The 21,887-nt window shown below is 41.0% G+C and overlaps 1 pseudogene; it reads right to left on the bottom strand.

Annotated features, from left to right (window-relative positions):
* The window catches only part of LOC144456584 (fructose-bisphosphate aldolase A pseudogene), a 90,484-nt pseudogene extending 78,687 nt beyond the window's left edge, over nucleotides 1–11,797 (bottom strand).
* Between the last annotated feature and the right edge of the window lie 10,090 nt (nucleotides 11,798–21,887).

Genomic DNA, 21,887 nt, shown 5'->3' with positions numbered 1-21,887 from the left:
GGAAGACCTGAGTTCAAATTTGGTCTCAGACACTTGACACTTACTAGCTATCTGACACTGGGTAAGTCACTTCACCCCATTGTCTCACCCCCCAAAAAATTCTATAGGCAATGGGGAGCCACTGAAGATTTTTTTGAGCTGGAGAGAGACGTTGATCAAATGCACTGATCAAAGCAGTACATTATTAGGAAGTGGTAACTCAGAGGAAGAAGAACTATAATTAGCATGATGCAAATGACAGTTTGTCCCAGGGTGTCAATACGCAGAGAATGCTTCCTTCCCATAGCCATGGACACAATTCATAGTCCTCCACTGGCTTATTTCTGCTATGGGAGCAGTCGTACCAAGAGAGGAGTGGTCCATGATGATTCAGGGAGAAGGTTGGATCTAGTACAGAGCTCCAACTCCAAAGGTTACCTTCCCCCCAGATCCTGTAAGGATGAGGGATAGATGTCCTTCATCCCATCATTATCAATAAGCTCTCACTTTACCACAAACTGGCCCTCCCCAATAGTTTTTTACTCTCGGTCAAAATATTCATAGTTGTGGCTCTGACAGAAAGCATCAAAAGGGGGGATATCAGAAGCTAGGAAACCTGTTAGGAGGCTATTGCAATGGTTAAGGTGGGAAGTGATAAGTGGGAGTGGATTGATGTCGAAGACCCAGGAGAAGTAAGAATTGTCAGGACTTAATGGCTGATTGGTTGTGGGGGAAGAGGGAGGAGTCAAAGATGACACTGAGGTTTTGAACAATCAAATAAGAGAAGAAGTAGATCATTAGAAAAACAATAAAGGACCAGACTAATGACCCATAGGGCCTCATTTGCTCTCCAGTTAATTAAACAGACAACACAGATGATGCTGCCGTTAATAATATCATTCAATTACTGTGCTAGGTAGCAGGATAGTCCCCAGGAAACCATTACCCAGAGCTGATTGAGAAAGGGAAATTTCTCTTTGGGGACAGATAAAAAAGAGTTGTGTCCTTGGGCAGCTGACTGCCTCCTTGGGCCTAGGAGGGACCATGAGATAGGTTCCTTGAGTTTGGGGGGAGGGCATAGGAGGTTGGTATCAAAGGAGCCCTTCATGCCTTGTTACTGATTTTAGGCTCTGTGAATAGTGTTTCAGTGTCCAGAATGAAAGATGTCTTGCTGCTGCCTTCTGCCCTGATCAGACCCCAATCTGGGTTTTCTGGGAGCCATGTTAAGAAGGGTGTGGATGGGAGTGTATCCTTAGCCACTTTTGTTGAGGAGACTGAAGGCCAGACAATATGAGGATCAGTTTAAGCAAGTAAGGCTATTTCATTGGGTAATGAAGAATTAGTGGGGACAGGACACCTGTCATCAAGTGTTTGAAGCCCTGTCATGTGGAACAGGGATTTGACTTATTTTGCTTGACTGAAGAGGGCAAAACTAGGAACTGTAGATGAAAATTTCAGAGACAGATTTTGTTTCAGTCTAAGGAAAAAAAAAACCCCAAACTTCCTAACAATTGAAGCTGTCCCAAAATGAAATGGGCTGTCCATGGATGGAGGTAGCGGATTCTCCATTGCTGAGGTCTTTAAATGAATACTGAGAAACTCTTGGTGGGGCAGCTAGGTGGTCTAGTGGATAGAGCACTGGCTCTGGAGTCGGGAGGGTCTGAGTTCAAATCTGACCTCAGACACTTGACACTTAACAGCTGTGTGACCCTGGGCAAATCACTTAACCCTATTGCCTAGCAAAAGGGGGGGAAAAACTATTGGTGAGGGAAACAGTAGGAGGGATTCTTGCTCATGTATGGGTTGGCCTAATGACCTCTGAAGATTTCAGCTCTCAGGTTCTGGGGTTCTGCCTATGTTAAGAGCTGGATCTTCAAACGGGTCGGGTAGTTGGCCTGCTTCTCCGACCTGCATAAAGTCACTAGTTACAAATTAAATGAGTTCTAGTTCAAAATTCAGTCCAAATTTTCTTCCTGGGCTACTGTAACAACTTCCTAACTGGTCACAGTTTACCAATTCAGCCCATGAAACATTTATTTATCGCCTATAGTTTTAGGCTCTATGGGAGAGCCATTTTAAATAGGACTGTTTAGCTGTTCAGTCATTTCAGTTGTGACTGACTCTCTGTGACACTATTTGGTGGTGGTGGCTTTTTTTTTTTGGCAGAGATACTGGAGTGGTTTGCCATTTCCTTCTCCAGCTCATTTCACAGATGAGAAACTGAGGCAAACAGGGTCAAGTGACTAGCCCAGGGTCACATAGCTAGTAAGTGTCTGAGGCCAGATTTGAACTCAGGTCCTCCTGACTCCAGGGCCATTCTTGGGGAGCTCATATGTAAGGAGGCCAAGAAGAGGGGGAGTTCATTACCTGAATATATCTGTTCTCTTTACTCTGCTTCCTAAGAATAGGAAAGAATGTAAGCTCTTTGAGGACAGGGGCTCTTTGTTTTGTTTTTGCATCCCCGGTGTCAAGCACAGTGCCAAGTACATGATGGGCACTTAATAAATGCTTGTTGACTGACAGGTATTCACTGCATCACTAACCCTTGTCATCCTTCTTCAACAAATTCTTCCATATGTCACCAGAGGGCTGGGATGTGAGAGAATGGATGGTTCACTGTAATCTCATTTCTGCCATTCAAATAATAATAACAATAGCTAGTATTTATATAATGCTTTAAGCTTTACAAGGTGCTTTACACGTGTTAATTCATTTGATGCTCACAATAACTTTGTTGGGTAGGTGCTACTATTATTCCCATTTCACAGATGAGGAAGCTGAGACAGAGAGATTAAATTATTTGCTCAGGGTTACTCAGCTAATAAGTACCTCAGGCAGGATTTGAACTCAGGTTTTTCTAACTCCAAGTTTCATGCTATATTTACTGTGCCAACCTAGCTGTCTGGTGCAAAGAAGTACAACAGTCAAAACACATGCTTTCCTGGTTGGTGGGACAATTTTTATATATGGAAGGCAGCAAATTCTTATTGTCACTATCAACACCCATATCTAGGGATTACTTTTAAACTAAAATTAAATGAACACTATCCGTGTTTGGGTAGTGAGGGGAAAAAGGTGAACTAGGAGATCTGGAATCTGGTCCCAGATTTACCCTTGAGTCATGATAAGACGTTGGGCAAACCACTTTTAGCTTATATCCTTACCTGTCAAACAGGGAGAATTAAAAACTCCACTGCCAGGGGCAGCTAGGTGTTGCAGTATATAGAGCACTGGCCCTGGAGTCAAGAGGACCTGAGTTCAAATCTGGCCTCAGACACATAATACTGTGTAACTCTGGGCAAGTCACTTAACCCAAGTTGCTTCACAGAAAAAAAAATTTAAAAAACCCCAACAACTCCACTGCCTGTCTCCTAATGATCTTGTGAGGGTCATATGAGATTATGGATGTGAATATCTATTGGAAACTGTATTTTCCTAGGGTAAATGCAGCCACTCCATCACATACTGGAAAGACAGGCCCTGGTGTAAGAGAAAGGGCCCTGGGTGTGGCATCAGATCTACTTTTGAATCCAGGTTCTGATGTCTTTGTTCTCATTTGTAAAATGAGGATGAAAATACTTGTACTAGTCAGTTCACAGGGGTGTTAGGGTGAGAGCACTATGTAATTCTTCAAGGTCTACAGAAATGAAAGCCAGATGCTTTTAAGCTGTTACAAGTTTGATTTAAAACCAAATGAAAAATCATTATCTGTGGTGCTTTGGTGATGCTGCTAATGGGGGTTCTTTGGATGAGTGAAGGTATGATGGTCCTTTCCATCTGGACACCACGTGAAACAAGTGCTATCTCTTGGGCTAGGCTAGATGTGTCTTGCCATTGGAGATACCACATAACTGGCTCACCAGAAGAAGCCACGTCTGGCTCACCGGAAGAAGCCACCTCTGGCTCACCGGAAGAAGCCACCTCTGGCTCAGATCCCTTTATGCATCAGGTGTGACATGCTATCCATCTGCAGTCTTTTCTGATCTTCATTACCATTAGTTATCCTTACCTTGAGTAGTGCTTCTGTGAGCCTGGGTTTGGGTCTTCAGCTAGAATGACTCCTGCTTAATAGACAGTAACCAACTGTTCCCACTGAGAATGGGCAGGCAGAAAAATGAGGCCTAACCCTAGCCCTTTCCCCAGACTGAGCCCTGCCCCTGGTTACAGAGAGAGCCCTAATCCTGTCCACAAACTGAGTTCTATTTATGGTCACAGAATGAGCCCTGACCTTGGCCATAGACCAAATCTTGGTCACTGACTGAGGCCTGACCTTGGTCACAGACTGAACCCAGACCCTAGTAATAGAACCGGGATCACAGACAACCTTGACCCAGGTCACAAGGCTTAATCACAACCACGCACTAAATCTTAATCACTTGCCTCATGCCCTGTGTTAGCATAGGTTTGTTCTAAGTATGTTTCCACCTTAGATGTTTAGGTGAGAATTTGAGGTTCTGAAGGACATTAGGGACCATCTCATGTAACATCTACTTGAATTATGAGTCCTTAGTGATACATGAACAATAGAATGTTAGAGCTGGAAGATATCTTGTAGACCATCAAGCCCAGAGGTTCCCAAACTTATTGGTCCTAATGCCCCCTTTTCAAAAAAAAAATTACTCAGCACCCACCTAAAAATCTACTTTCTTTAACCCTTTAATGTTTTTTTCTTAATTTACATAATCTCAATTTTTTTTTAAAAAAGACTCATCTTAAATTTAATAATTTATTGTAGATTTGTGGGTTTTTTTCTCTGCATTGAGATTTTAATGACACAATATTGTGTCATGTGACCATATAGTATCATATGGTAAACAAATCATTACATGCACATATTCCTGCTGATGCATGCTGGACTTCCTGACAATGTGCCATGCACTTCTTTGTCGACACTTGTTTGTTAAGACCTATGGTGGACTTGACCACTGATTTGTTATAACTTGCATTATGTGTGTTTATTTGGAAAATAATGTAATCACTATGAATTTAACTCTGTTACACAACAGATGAAACATATAAATGGTTTTCAAGTTTTGTCTCTTTTCTTCTTTCCCTAAGCTTCCACTACCCCCTTCTTTTTATTCAATGCCCCCCAGTTGCTCCTGAGGCTATTACCGCCCCCTTGGACTGTTTCAGCACCCTCCATGGGCTGGGATTGCCCACTTTGGGTACCTATGAGCCCAACCGTCTCATTTTCTAAGTAAGAAAATGGATGCTCTGAGAAGTTAAGAGACTTGATCAATGGCCAGGGAGAAGGTAGCAGATCAGTGATTTGAATCCAAGTCCTTGGCATCTAAATTCAGTACTCTTTTTACTGCATTGCATTGAATGACTCTGTACAACATCCCTGGCAAGTGGCTGTGCTTCTGTGTAAACACCTTGACTGACAGGGATATCCCACAAGTGACTGGGCTGCTGAATAGTTTGGAAATTCTCCCTCATATTGAATTCAAAGCTGCCTACCCATAGACTCCTTTAGTGCTCCCTAATTCTGTCTAGTGGGGCCAACAAGAGGAAATCAAATTCTTCTTTTACATGGTAGCCCTTGAGGTATTCAAGGAGAGCCTGTGGCTCCTTGTATCTTCTTTTCTCAAGCCTTAGCGCCCCCAAGAACTTCAGCTAGAATTATTTGCAAGGTGTAGATTCAAGCACCATCCCCATCATGTTACCCTCCTCTGGAGGGTTACACTCGAGTTCATTGATGTCCCTCCCAAAATATGGAGAATCAAGGGCAGTGCAGGTTGGCACTGATCTAGGCACTGAATTCTCTCTCCAGGGCTGGGGCTAAGAATTCTTTGCCATCCTCTTTGCTGGATTTCCTAAGAGTCTCCTGGCCTCTCGGAACCCATGGGCTTCAGATCTAACTTCAGGTACTGTGGAGCAAGGGGTGGGGGGAAACTGGATTTATGTATGATGAAAAGGGGGATCCTTAGAATAGGGGTGGGAAAGAGATTGTTGGGTGGAGAGAAGCTATGAAGGCACCTCAGGGTAGAGTTTTGAGGGTGGGAAGGGAAGGAAAATGGAGAGCATAAGAAAAGAGCATAAGAAAAGATACAGAATATTTAAATCATAGGTCACAGAGTCAGGGATCAGAGTTCTGAGTCATAGATTGCAGTATCATAGGGCATTGCCTCCTAGCTCATGGAACACCAAGCTGGAATTCACATGCCATATGAAATACATATTTCCTAACACTTGTAGCTGACCCAAAGCGGGAGGTGGTGGCCAGATGACCTTTTGGAAAGGATGTTGTAGTGAGTATTCCTGCTCTAGTATAAGTTGAATGAGATGACCTCTGAATTTCTTTCTGACATGGAGATTCTTTGATCTTATGAATAATTGAATCAAATAATCAAACCCAGTGAATAATTAACTTATACTAAAATAAGACATTTACTTTATTTTGGACTGGATATTCTTGTCTCTCTTCTTGAATGTCAGTTCCTTCTCTGTTATAACCATTCACTCACCCTCTTCCCCCTACCCCACCTCATTGATGAGTCCTTTTTCTTTCTTTGCTCTCATAGTCCTGTCCTTTCCACCTGTAGCATTTCACACTTGGACTATTGCAACAGCCTCCTACCTGGTCTCCTAACCATCAGACATTCTGTCTTTAATCTGTCCTGTGCAAGATGCCAAATTCATTTTCCTAAATCACAGTTTGGGTCACATCCATTTCCTTCTCAAAAATCCTCAAGGATTCTTCACTGAGGGCAGGGCTTCCTTTAGTGGCCTGAGCAGTTTCTGAACTTACCTCTTAAGCAAAGAGCTTACACTCCGGGGAGACACAACATGTACATAAAGTGATTTTGAGAGATCGAGAGCACTTGAAGTAACTGGAGAATGAGCAAAGGCTCTTTTTAGGAGCTGAGCTTTATGGGAGGCTAGAGGGTGAGGAGAAAGTGTATTCTAGCCTTGGGGGACCAAAGGCACATCTTGTATCTCCCCTATTAGACTCTGCAAGCTCTTAAAAGGCAGGGAATAGGTTTTATCTTGTTATCCTCTCTAGTGCTGAGCAGTATTAGGCTTAATAAATGTTTTTTTGAATTGACTTCTATTAAGGGTAAATCCCTCAGGCCCTCTGGGCCTCATCAGGAAAATGAGGGGATTGAATAGAAAGAAAATGTCCCATTTTAACTAACATGAAATGTACCTCTGACATTGTATTTTCCATGGTGTTACCAATGGGTTGAAGAAACTGGACATGTTTAGCATGGAGAATAGAAGAGAAGAGGGAGATGTAAGAATTGCCTTTAAGTGTTTCAAAAGACTATGATGTGTAACTGAGATTAGATTTGTTCAGCTTGACCTCAGAGGGCAGAACTAGGACTACCCAGTGGCAGTTTTAGTGAAGTGTGTCTCAGCCTGATGCAAGGAAAAGGTTCCTAAGTAATCAGAATTATCCAAAAGGTCTGTATTGTGTAGCAGTGAGTTTCCCATCCCTGGAAGTATTCAAGCAGAGGCTGGTTGACCTTTAGTTAAGGATGTTGTGGAAACTATTGCTGTTTCAGTACAGGTGGGACTGGAAGGTCTATTTAAATCATAAACTATCAGAGCAAAAAGGGACCTTAGGGACCATCTATTTGAGCAGGTCTCAAAGTGGGCTCTGGGGGTCCCTGAGACCTTTCAGAGGAATTTGCAAGGTCAAAACTGTTTTTATAATAATTCTGAGATGTTTTAATTTCTAATACAGTAAATATTACTGCATTACTGCATTAGAAACAAGCACTTATTAAGTGATTATTATGTGCCAGGAATTGTGCTAAGCAAATATTATCTCATGTGATCCTCATAACATCCTTGGGAGATAGGGACTATTATTATCACCATTTTATAGTCGAGGAAACTGAAGCAGATACAAGTTAAATGATTTTCCCAGGATCACACAGCTAATAAGGGTCTGAGGTTGGATTTAAACTCAAATTTTCCTGACTCTAGACCCAGCATTCCACTTTACTACTAGCTGCCTGGGACCCACATAAACAAAAACTCTTTGGGATCTTCATGAATTTTTGAGTGTAAAGGGATCTTGAGACCAAAAAGTTTGAGAATTGCTGATTTGGTCCAACTTTTAGCACAGTAGGAACCTGGGATACAGAGAAGGGAATGAATTGCCCAAGATCACATGGCTAGTAAAGCTTTCAGAGCAGGACTATGAGCCCATGTCTCCTGATGGTCACAGTCTAGGAGTCATGCCTGCCCTCTAGGGTCCCCCTTCAGCTTGAACATTCTGTGTCCTATAAAACACATTTGAAACCCCTTATCATTTTACATTTTTTGGAATTATATTATTTTTCCCCAATTACATGTAAAAACAATTTTTAACATTTTTTTCAAATTTTGAATTCCAAGTTCTATTCCTCCCTCCCTCCTTCCCAAGACAGTAAGCTTTGCAATCATGCAAACATATTTACATATTAATCATGTGAAAGAAAATACAGACCAAAAAAAAAACCCACCATGAAAAAAGTAAAGAAGGTGAATAATAATATTTTTCACATTTTCATTTAGACTCTATCAGTTCTTTCTTGGGAGGTAGATAGAATTTTTCATCATGAGTCCTTTGGAATTGTCTTAGATCATTGCATTACTCAGAATAACCAAGTCATTCCCAGCTGATCATTGTACAATATTGCTGTTACTGTGTACAATGTTTTCCTGGTTCTGATCACTTTGCTTTGCATCAGTTCATGTAAGTCTTTCCAGGTTTTTCTGAAATCATCCTGCTTGTCATTTCTCATAGCACAATAGTATTCCATTACAATCATATGCCACAACTTGTTAAGCCATTCCAAGTTGATGGACATCCCCTCAATTTCCAGTTCTTTGCCACCACAAAAAAGCTGCTATAAATATTTTTGTATGAATAGGTCCCTTTCCCTTTTTGACCTTTTTTTGGGATATATACCTACTAGTGGTATTGCTGGGTCAAAGGCTATGTATAGTTACATAGCCCTTTGGGCATAGTTCCAAATTGCTCTTCAAAATGGTTGGATTAGTTCACAGTTCCACCAACAATGCATTAGTGTCCCGGTTTTCCCACATCCCCTCCAATACTTATCATTTTTTAATCTGATAGGTGTGAGGTAATACCTCAGAGTCATTTTAATTTGCATTTTGTTAATCAGTAGTAACTTTAGAGCATTTTTTCATATGACTATAGATAGCTTTGATTTCTTTATCTGAAAACTGCCTGTTCATATCCTTTAAACCATCACTTTGTATTTCTACCATTCTGTTGACATTTTAATACTCACCAATCATTTTTTTCCCTAAAGTATAAAGGTATCTCATATACCTTCCTGAGAGTAGGTTTTGACTGGAGGTTGGAGGGAAATAGATCAATAAGTGCAGAGGGCAAAAAGTGCTTGCAGAGAGGATGGCGAGGCAGAGCTTCTGAGGCTTCGCTGTCTGAGACAGGGAAATGGATGGGGCCTGAAGGAAGCCATCAATGACTTCACATTTTTGCTTCTGGCCGGCATAGTCAGCATCATTCCCTGAGGCTCTTTCTTCCCCATGTCTGGAAGATAGTTTCGGTCTTCTTGATCTCAGCAGGTTTTGTTTTCTTTTTTTTCAATTGTGGACAAGAGTTTGAGGGTTGTGGAGGTGGGGAGAGAAGATGGAAAAACATCCGAGCCCTGGCAACTTATTGATCTGAAGAGAATCTAAGACCAAAGGAGCTGGCAATTAGAATATAGAATGTTAGAGCTGGAAAGAACTTGAGGGCACAGAATGTTTGAGTTGGAAGTGACTTTAGAATAGAGTATGTTAGAGCTCAGAGGGACCTTAGAATATAAAACACTATTGCAGAAAGAGACCAAGAATATAGAATGCTAGAACTGGAAAGGACTATGCAGTATCAGAACTGGGAAGGACCTTAGAGATCATCTCATTTGACAGTAGGGGAAACAGAGGACTATAGATTATAGTATACTGTATACTATACTATGTAGTATACTATATAGTGTATAGTATACAATAGACTATAGAGGTGAAGTAACACAATTGTACATAACAAGTGAGTGAGTAAAAGGAGGAGTAGAACCCAGGTTGCCTGAGTTCATGTCCAGTGCCATTTCCCCCTATATCACACTGCCTCCCAGAGGGGTGCTGAATTGTCTGCTAGCAAACGTGAAGACCAGCCATCAGATTTCACCAACCAAAAACTCCTGAGGGCCCAATTCTAAGTGATTGAATGCCTTCCAGAGTATCTAGCCTCTAATAAGACAGATGCAATGACTTTTTTTTTCCCCTCCCCTCATGAAATCTTCATTCCTCATGCTCAGGCAGCAGTGTTATGGGACTTTTAATTCAGAGAACTCATGCCTTCCCAAGCAGAAGGTCATTCTCAATTCATCTTTCAGGGCAGCACAAAGCAGGCTGGGATGAAAAGCAGCTTATCCTCTTCCCTGGACAGGTTCTCTCCAGAGAAGGAAGAGGGATATTGATGCTGTGCTCCATTTAATTGAGCCTCCTACCCATTCCTTGCTTATTTTTGCCTGTAAGTCATGGGAATAGTGGAAGCCCTGGGCTTGGCGTTTGGAGATCTGAATTTTAGTCCTGACTTTTTTGGTGAAGGTTTTCCTGAGTGCTCTCTAGCAGTCTGACCTAGAGCAATTCAATTCCCCTCTCTTGACCTCAGTTTCTTTCTCCGTGAAATAAAGGACATCTAAGATCCTGTATAGCTCTGACATTCAGTGATTCTCTGTTGATACTAGACTGCTTTCCTGGGATACCTGTCATCTCTTTTCCTTTCCAAATCCTACTCCTCACTGACCACTCAGTTTAAGTCCCATTTTTTCCAGGAAGCCTTCTCTTGACTACTCCAGCCTTCACTGACCTATCTCTTCCCCTATAATGCTTCTTCTCAGTGGGGTACATTTAACACCCCCCTCCCCCTGCCTTTTTTTCCATGCAGCATTGCTCACTAATTATTTCATGTCTTTATGTCTTGCCTCCTCACCTATAATACCAAGCTCATTGTGAATCATGGGATCATTGCTTTCTTTTGAAATGACTAGTTCAGCTGCCAGTTGCCAGGGACATCCTGCTCTAGGGGCAGGAGCCTGGAGCAAGCTGAGCTGAAACCATTCAAGCAGACAGTGCTTGGCTGGATCTGATTTCACAGCTTCATCATTACTTGCACCCCACTCTGGCACACACTAGCTGGGGGCCCAGAAGCAGCACAAGCCATGACTCAGATGGTTTCAGACAACCAAGAATGACCCCACCTCCCTCCTATTGCCCCAAGGACAACACAAGGCAGGTGCTACTGAAGCTGCCCCAGTACCTCCTTGCCTCAGTCTCTCTCCTTAGCTCCCATTTCTCTGATGCTGACCCAAAACCTTCTTTCCTCAACTCCTCCACATCAATCAATCAATTACTCAATCAACAAGCTTTTATTAAAGGTCAACTATGTGCCAGGCACTGTGCTAAGCATTGGTGACTCAGTGTAAAAAGCAAAATGCTGTCAGGCCTTAAGGAGTTTCCAAGTCCAATGATGGAAACAACATGCACATATATAGGTGTGAACAAAACACATACAAATCAGATATGAGGCAGCCTCAGAGGGAAGTCACTAGCAGCTAGGGCAACAAGGAAAGGCTTGGTGTAGAAAGTGGTGCTTGCAAGGAATCTTGAAGTAAACCAGAGTCTGAGAGAGGAAGGAGAGGATGGAGGGCATTCTAAGGCATTGGAGATAGCCAGCACAAATCATGCATCATGGCTGACCTGTGTCTTCACCGTATCACTCGATACCTGCAGCCTTCCGAAATCTCCCAAACACCCCTGCAGCAATGCCAGTCAACACCTGTGGCATTGAAGGCCTTAGAAAGACCTTTCCCTCCATGCTTTCTGAAACTTACAATTGGAACATATCATCATAGACTCAGAGCTAGAAAGGCTCTCAGAGGCTAATTATGTAATCCAACTTGTACCCAAACTGGAATCATTTCTATAATATTGACTTTTTTGGCTGCCACATCACACTGCTGACTCATATTAAAACTCTGAGGTCTTTTCTTTCTTTCTTTCTTTCTTTCTTTCTTTCTTTCTTTCTTTCTTTCTTTCTTTCTTTCTTTCTTTCTTTCTTTCTTCCTTCCTTCCTTCCTTCCTTCCTTCCTTTCTTCAAGAAAAACTAACCCTGCCTCCATCTTGTATTTGTGAGGTTGAGTTTTTGAATGCAAGAGTAAGACTTTACATCTATCCCCACTGAATGTCAATTTAGATTTATCCCAGTATTCTATCATGTGCCCCGTAAGTTTGTATTTTCCTGGATAAATAGTCCTCTTTCTTTCCACTGATCATTATATGGCATGAATGCCTGGTTCTTCACCCTCCTACTTGCCCTCATGTGAACACTGCAGCTAACCAGTGTTGGAACTAAAATGTAGCATAATACTCTGGACGTGCTTTGACTGACTTGGTCTGGCAATACTCCAGTTTTCCCATTTCTGGGCATGATGTTTCTTTTTTGCATTATCTTTCTTTGTTGTCATATCTCTGGGTTGACTCACATTGAGTCCACTAAAATCCGTAAAACTTTTTCCAAATGAACTATTAAGTAAACTTTCCATATCTTGTACCTGGGCAGCTAGGTGGCTTAGTAAATAAGTGTCAGCTCTGGGGTTAGGAGGACCTAAGTTCAAATCTGACCTCAGGCACTTACGAACTGTGTGACCCTTGGCAAGCCACTTTGCCCAGTTTGCCTCAGTTTCCTCATCTGTAAAATGAGCTGGAGAAGGAAATGGCAAACCACTCCAGTATCTTTGCCTAGAAAATCTCAAATAGGGTCATGAAGAGTCAGGCATGACTGCAAATGAGTCAACAATAACAACATATTACACCTGGGTTCAAAAAGTTGTTTTAAGTACAAGGTTTTACTTTTGTCCCTGTTACATTTCTTCTTATTAATTTTGACTTAATCTTTGTAGTTTCACCTCTTCCCTCCTCACACAGCTAATGTAGATCTTTGGATGTAAACATCTTGACAAATATTTCAGTAAAGACTTTGTACAAATATTCTACCACTATTTATCCCCTTCATTTTCCTTCCTCCTCCATCTCTGTCTGTATTACCATATTTTTTTTACCCCATAATAATATTCACATTTTTAGAATTAAGATTGTCTCACAACAACTGTGAGGTTCACAAAGCAAGTGCCATTAACCTGATTTGCTCACATTCACATACATCTTAAACATCAGCCTTTTTGAATATTCCTTTTCTAGACCTGTTGAGAATTCTATATGGTAAAAAGACAGGAGTTCAAATCCAGGTCCTGAGTTCTGCTTCTGCTTAGTGACTATAGACACAGATACCTCTGTTGCTCCCTGATGAATGGTTATATGCTATTATACATCTGTATACTATATCTTCACAGGGCACTGGGCACAGGCCTCTCAAGAGCAATCATCGTTGAGTAAGCCAGAGGAGCCAGGCCCATCTAATTGACTCCTGTGACAGATTGGTGGGGCCTTAATGAGGGCTAAGATAAGATCAGAGGGCTAAGATAAAAGCAATTAGAGGAGGAAGGAAGGAGGGATAAATTAACATCTGAAAGATAAAATAAGGGGAAAATAAATAGATCAGATATGAGACAGTGGAAAAAAAGGGGAGGTGAAGTGTCCTGGATTTAGGGAGGGAAGACTTGGGATGTAGGTGGTGCTGGTTTTTATTAATCCATGTTAATGTGATGATCTCAGGAGATGGGTGAACACTGGCAAATTATCAATATATGGTTTGGGTTGGGTGGGGCAGGTTTGTGTCTGATTACAAGAGGATAAGTATTTAAATTAGAACTCTCACCCCCCCCAACCCCACTTCCAAGGCCATCCAGGGGGGGCCTGGAAGGGCAGCCAGTGATACTAGCTTAGACTTAGAGCTGTTCATTTTAGTTCTGAGAATTTACTGGGGCAATGGCTTAGGATATCTTGGAACTTTCATATTATTTGTGAATCTGTTCTTCTCTTATTGGTAAACTCTTGCTGTACATAATGCATTTTGTCTATTGAAAATCCTAGGATTCTAGGGCTTACTGGGAACTTAGAGATCAGCTAGTCATTTACATATGAGGAAAATGAGATTACAAATGGGTGAAGTGATTTTCCCAAAGTCACACAGTTTGCAAGGAACAAAGCCAAGATTAAAATTCAGATCCTGGAATTCCAAATCCAGTAGTATTTTTCCCCTAGTATTTTTTCTAGTAGGGAATTTGGAAAAGAGCTGGAGCTAGAGGTATCCAGGTGTGCTTTAAAGTGTTTGGGAGAACAGATTGGGGCTATTAGCCAACAATCAATAATCAATCAATAAATACTTATTAAGTTTCTATTAAGTGCAGCTAGGTGGTGAGGTAGATAGAGTTCCAAGACTGAAGTCAAGAAGACTCATCTTCCTGAGTTCAAACCTGGCCTCAGACACTTACTAGCTGTGTGGTCCTGGGAAAGTCACTTAATCGTATTTGACTCAGTTTCTTCATCTGTAAAATGAGATGGAAAAGGAAATGACAAACTACTCATTATCTTTGCTTAGTGAAACCCCAAATGGGGTCATGAAGAGTTGGACAGGATTGAAAATGACTGAACAATCACAAAAAGAAGCCACAGAAGCCAGTAGGCTCTCCACCTAAGGGAAGGGAGAGCATTCTAAGCATGAGGGGCAGCCAGAGAAAATGCCCAGATTGAGAGATGGTATATCTTCTTCCAGTGTCACTGGATGAGAGAGTGGCAGATGTAAGAAGACCGGAAAAACAAGATGGGGCTAGATTATGAAGGGCTTTGAATGTCAAGCAACATTTTGTTGATCTTGGAAGGTGATAGGGAGCCCCTGGAGTTTATTGAGTAGAGGAGCAACATTATCAGATCTGTACTTTAGGGAAAGCTGGCTTGGGGCCACCAGAAAGGTAGGACCATAGATTTCTGGTTAGAAAGGATTTTGGAGGCAATTATTAAGTCCAATCCTCTCATTTTACAAATGAAGAAACTAAGGCATGGAAAGATGAAGTGACTTGCCCATGGTCACACAGACTAGGCATATCTGAGGCAGGATTTGAATGTAAGCATCCCAGATTCCAAGTCCAGGGCTCTATCCATCACACCACCTAGCTGCTCTGAATCTCTCATGTTATTTTCTTTGAACTTTTCCATAGCACTTACCATATTCTTCTCTGGATCACAGCTATCAGGTCTGGTAGAGATGATCATGTAGAGACACTGCATGTTCCTTGAGTGTAGGAACCAAGCATTCTTTTATCCAATTACATTCAACAAATATTTATTAAGAACTGTCTGTATGCCAGGCACTGTGTCAGGACCTGGGGACCTCAGAATATGGCAAGAAAGTGGCAGCAAGACAGAGTACTTTAAGAAATATATGGAGAAGGCAATCAGTTTCAGTACTTTGAGAAAGAAAGGGGTCAAAGAGGGTTTCTTTAAAAAGATGTGCCCTAGGGCAGCTAGGTGGCCTAGTGGATAGAGCACAGGCCCTGGAGTCAGGAGGAACTGAGTTCAAATCTGGCCTCAGACACTTACTAGCTATGTGACCTTGGGCAAGTCACTTAACCCCAATTGCCTCCCCCCCAAAATAAAAAGATGTGCCCTAAGTTTGGCCTTGAAGGAACAGAGGTTTATTAGGTAAAGGTGAGGAGAAAGTGCTTACATGTGTGGGGTTCAATTTTAATCTCATAAGGGTGTGGCCCTTTCTGACTTTGGCAGGTCTTAAGGTGAAAGGTGAAAGGACAAATGCAGTAAGATGGTTTGAATAGCAGCTTGAGCAAAGGCAGGAAAATAAGAGACAATGAATAGACCTGCAACAGGATGAGACTGGGGAGCAGCTAGTATTGGCTGGAATGTAGGAAGAAAGAAGGGGAATAGAGTTTAAAGGAGGCTAGAAACATATATCGAAGCCAGAGACCCTGGAAGTCTTCATTGTTAGACTAAGGGATTCTTTAGGATACATTGTAGGCAATGGGGAGTCACGGAAGGTGTTTAAGAATGGGAAATAACTTGGCTGGTCAAATTACTTTGAAAACTGTGATGGCTAGATGGAGAAGAGAGAGTCTGGAAGTAGGTATACCAGTTAGGAGACTTTTATAAAAGTCTAGGATTTGAATTGATAAGAATCTGAATTAGCATGGTGTGATATGAAAGGAGATAAAAGAATGGATATAGCAAAGATAACATCAAGTCAAGAATTTCTTAAGCACCTCCTATATGCCAGGCACTGCTAAGCAAAGAAAGGCAAAAACAGTCCCTGTCCTAAAGGAACTCCCAATCTAATGAAGATTAAGTTAGACAATTTTTGTAAAGTGCTTAGCACAGTTCTTGGCACAGAGTTGACTCTTAAATGTTTATTTCCTTCCCTTCTAATGGAAAAAGTTGGGGTAGAATCAGAAGACCTAGGCGACCGATCATATCTTCTTTCTCCTTCATTGCCTTTTAGTCCATTCCAAATATCAACCTTGCATTTCCTCTAGTGCTTTGATCTTTGTTACTTAAATAATGTCAGTATTGAATTAAATTTGAGTTGAAATTGTTTAATTGTTGAGTGCAGTTCAGTGTGATGGTTGCCCAGACACAAATCGAGTCTTTTGATCTGTTAGCCCCTGGCTTGCTGTAGTACAGTTGTTGGGGTCCCATGCTAGATATTGTCAGGAAGCTTGCTGTATGGATTAGTTACAGGACATCACAGTGATGATCAACACAGGGGAGTGAGGCCATGGAGACACACACACACACACACACACACACACACACACACACACACACACACACACTGAAGGTGCTTAGGGGAAGGTCATAATCAGTTCTCCAGGGATGTGTACTTCATGTGTCAGACAGCCTCTTTGCCAGCTGCCTGTCAACTAGCCTGGCAACACTGTATTGGGTTGAATATAGGCCATGCTTTCCCCCCAAACCTGGCTTATGTAAAATCTGAATGTTGCCTATAAACAGTGTTTTTTTCAGTGAATACATGTATACATATGACTATGTGTGTGTGTATGTGTGTGTATCCAATATATACATAGGATGGATATATGTGTCTATATGTATATGTGTATGTGTGTGTATACATATATATCTATATATCTATCTATCTATCTATATATATATATATATCTCCTTTTGAAGAGATTTTATTTTGGAGGTACAGCACATATGTCTATATTTATATCTATATCCATATATCTCCATGGAAGCTCATATTCAAACCAATGTGAAAAATAGGGGGGAAGGGGAATAAGCATTTATTAAGCACCTACAGTGTGCCAGGCACTGTGCTAAACACTTTACAAACATTATATCATTTGATCCTCACAACAGATCTATGAGGTAGGGGTATGTGAATGATCATATGGTATAATTCGAGGTACACTAAAAATCCCTTTTCTGTCTCATATCATCTACCTGTCTGCCTGCATTTTCTTCATTAGAAACATCTGCAGGTAAACCACTGAAAGTTTTTGTTAAAATATAATTTCATCATCTGGGAAGTCTGATCCTTAACCATTTAGCAACAATTTTCAGGTAGTTTCATTCATTCAGTGAAGATTTTTTGTTGTTGCTCAGTCATTTCAGTTGTGTCCAACTCTTCGTGACCCAAGAGTTTTCTTGGTAAAGATACCTAAGTGTTTTACCATTTCCTTCTCCAGCTCATTTTACAAATGGGGAAACTGAGGCAAACAGGGTTAAGTGCCTTGCCCAGGGTCACACAGCTAGCAATTGCCTGAGGCTGGATTTGAACTCAGGAAGATGAGTCTGGTTCCAGGCCTGGTACTCTATCCATTTTGCCACCTAGTTGCCCTCTAAAGATTTACTGAGCACTTATTTTATGGAAGGATTCCTGTCCTGGTGAAGTCTTCATGTGAAAGTCTCATGATTTTTGTGTCTTGATTTAACCTTCTAAAAATAGTGATGGCTATTTTTTAATATCCTTAGAGGGATTTCATTGAATCTTAGAATTTTAGAACAAGAAGGAGCCTTACTTAGTCCAATTTCTCCATTTTACAGATTTGGAAACTGAAGCACATGACATGCCCAATATCAAACACCTACATAGTGGCAGACGTTGGCCTTCTGACTCCAGTTGAACAAAAAGGGGATCCTTCTGAAACTCAAGAAGCTCATTCTATATTCTAAGGTCCTTTGCAGTCCTATATTAGAACCTAGAACAGAGGATGTTAAAAATTAGGAAAGACCTTAGAACATAGACTGTCAAATCTTAGAACATAGAATGTCAATGGAAATGTTTGAGGTGGAAGGAACTTAAAATACACAGCAATAAATATTAGAGCTGGGAGGTTTTCTCTTCAAGGCCTCTTCTTTCAACAAGCAAAGAGTATAGACCTAGCCTAGTGGATAGGGCACTTGTCTTGAATCTAGGAAGAGCTGGTTTCAAATTCTGCCTCAGATATTTACCCACTGTGTGACATGGGGCAAATAATTTAACTCTCTGTGCCTTAGTTTTTTCATCTGTAAAATTGAGAGGACTAGATTCAATGACCTCTCACCTCCAAATCTATTATAATAAGAATATCTGGGGATGAAGGGTGGCCTTAGGAAACCACTGAAATGTCAATTCATGTATCATTCAGAATCTAAGTGCCTAGTAAGTGCCAGGCACTCATTCTGCAATAGACTGTACCCGATTCTCACCATAGTTCAGAAAGAGGTTAGTGAGTAATCCATCATTTAGCTCCAGACTGACTCTCCTTCTGACAATCTATTTCTGTCAGTGATAACACCACCCTCCTAGTCACCCGAGCTTGAAATCTTCAGGTTTCTTTGACTCATCATAAGCCACTTAATTTGTGCGCCCATCCCTGCTATATCTAATCAGTTGCTGATAATAACACACACACACACACACACACACACACACTCACACACACACACATATCATTTGTTGGCTTACATGTTACTGTATCTGATCTTCACAGCAACCCTCTGATATAGGCAGGGCAAGAATTTTTGTCCCCATTTCACAGATCAAGAAATTAAAAGGCCTTGAGAACTGAAGGTCACATGGTTTCTGAGCAGATTCCTGGTTGATGGTTCATTCTGCTAAACTACCGAGACTAATTTTTGCTTTCCCATTGAATTGCTTGTATTTATGACTTTAAAAAAGAATTCAATTTTATGTTACTTTTAGTTCTTAATTCTCTCCCTTTCCCTCCTCCTTGAGGAAAAACAAAACCTGTTACAAATATGTAGAGTTATACAACACAAATTCCTGCTTTAGCCATGTTTTGAAAGAGAGAAAGGAAGAAGGAAGGAAAGAAAGAAAAAGGAAGAAAGGAAAGAGAGAGGAAGAAATAGAGAAAGAAAGACAGAAGAAAGAAAGCAGTAATATACTTCAGTCTTCATTCTGAGTTCATCAGCTCTCTGTCTGGAGGTGGATAGCATATTTCATCATGAGTCCTTTGGAACTGGGTTGGTCATTGTGTTTATCAGAGTTCCTAAGTCTTTCACATATGATTATCTTTATAACATTGTTATTATATGCATTGTTTTCCGGGTTCTACTCACTTCATTTTGCATCAGTTCATACAAGCCTTCCCAGGTTTTTCTTAAATCATCCTCTTCATCATTTCTTATAACACAATAGTATTCCATCATATTAATTTTGTATTAATGTCTTTACCCCTTCCCTCAAAGAGTTCATAGAGGGGATGTATCTTTTTCTTCTTTGAAAATATTTAAAATGATGTGTATGTCTATCTTATTATTGTTATTTTCAAATACATTGTTAATCTATAAAAAAAATAGACTGCCGTGCTGGGGGATACAAAGTGTTTTACATATGCTATTTCACTTGATCATCACAGTTATCCTGTCAGGTATTATTATCTCTGTTTCACAAATGAGAAACCCAAGGATCAGAGAGGTTAAGTAACTTGTCCATAGTCACAGAGCCAGGATGAGTCAAAAGGATCTTGGGTATAATAGGACATAGTATTTTCAATTAGGGCTTTATAAATGACCTAGAAATTTTGTTTCAGGGGGTAATTTCTGTATTGACCTTATGTGGAAGGTTAATAAAAGTATAACAATTAATCACAAAAATTCCTTTAGTTACCCCACATCTTAATAAAGCATTTTCCGCAAACATTCCATTTTTTCCCCCTTTATAACAGTCTTCAATGTAGTCTCCACTCAGCTGCCAGGGGGATTTTTTCTAAAGCATAAGTCTGATCATGTCTCTACTCTGTGAGCTCTGATGGCTCCCCATTACCTTCAGGATAGAATATAAATTCTTCTGCTTGGTATTTAAAACTCTTCAAAATCTGACCCCTTCATATCTTCCCAGGATTCCTATACATTCCTGCCCTCCACATATTCTATGATCCAGCTACGCTGGTTTACTTGCTATTCCTTGAATGCTACTCCATCTAACATCTCTATGCCTTTTAATTGTTCCCCACACCTGGAAAGCTCAGCCTCCTCACCTCTATCTCTTGAAGGAAGCCGGGAAACTAAGACTTGGCTCAGATCTCCTCTTCTCCAGGAAGCCTGTCCCTCACACACTCACAAATAATTCCACATTCCATCCTGTCTCCTCTGTTATTGTTGAGTTGTTTCAGTTATGTCTGACTCTCTGTGACCCCATTTTAGGTTTTCTTAGCAAAGATACTGGAATGATTGGGCATTTCCTTCTCCTGCTCATTTTACAGATGAGGAAACTGAGGCAAACAGGGTTCAGTAACGTGCCTAGGGTCACATAGCTAGTAAGTGTCTGAGGCTGGATTTGAACTCGAGAAGATGAGTCTTCCTAACTTCATGCCTGGCACTTTATCCACTGCACTGCTCTTCCAATAGATTACCCTCTATTATCCTCACTCTCTCACTTATTTTCAGTCTCTCCCTGCCTGCTGGCTGCTTCTCTACTGTCTACAAACATGCCCATGTTTCTCCCACTTGGTCCATCCATTCCCATGAAATATTGTCCTATATTTCTCCTGCTCTTTAAGGCTAAAATCCTCGAAAAGTCCATCAACAATAGGTATCTCCACTTCTCTTCTCATTCTTGTCTTAACTCTCTATTGTCTGGCTTCTGAAATCATTATTTAACTGAAACTGTTCTCTCCTTATCAATGATCTCTTCTTTGCCAAATCTAATGGTCTCTTCCAAATCCTCATCCTTCTTGACTTATTTAAAGCTTTTAACAATGTCAATTGCCTTTTCCTTGATAGTGTCTTGTCTCTAGGTTTTCATGACCCTACTCTCTCCTGGTTCTTTTCCTACCTTTCTGACCACTCCTTCTCAGTCTCTTTTGCTCATTATTCATCCAGGCCCTACCACTAACCAACCATAGGTGTCTCACAGGCTTCTGTCCTAGGCTATCTTCTCTGCTCCTTTTATATTATTTCATTTGGTGAGCTCATCACTCACATGGATTTGATTATCATCTTCATAATGACAATTGAAAATGATTCTCAAATTTAATTATCTAGTCCTAATCTCTTTGCTTACTTCTAGTCTCACATCTCCAACTGCCTATTAGACATCTCAAACTAGATGTCTTATAGGTATCTTAAACTCAACATGTCCTAAACTGAACTCATATCTTTCCCCTCAAATCTTCCCTTCCTTCCAAACTTTCCTGTTATTTTTGAGGGCAACCATCACCCTCCCAGACCCCCAGGCTTGCAACTTGGTTGTCATCCTGAACTCTTCACCTTCTGTCATCCCCCATATCCAATCTGTTGCCAAGGTCTCTCCATTTTACCTTTATAACATTTTGGTGCAGGCTCATCTCCTCACACAGGGACTAGTGTACTAAGCTGCTGGTTGATCAGCCTCCCCCACGTCTCTCTCCACTCCAGTCCCTTCTCTACTCAGATGCCAAAGTGATTTTCCTAAAGTGCGTATCTGACCATCCCACACCCACTCAATAAACTCTAGGGAGTCC

The sequence above is a fragment of the Phascolarctos cinereus genome, unplaced genomic scaffold (genome assembly GCF_003287225.1).
Source record: "Phascolarctos cinereus isolate Bilbo 61053 unplaced genomic scaffold, phaCin_HiC Scaffold_4;HRSCAF=312, whole genome shotgun sequence".
In the NCBI taxonomy this organism is placed as follows: Eukaryota; Metazoa; Chordata; class Mammalia; order Diprotodontia; family Phascolarctidae; genus Phascolarctos; species Phascolarctos cinereus.
This window is presented reverse-complemented; position numbering and strand designations above follow the sequence as displayed.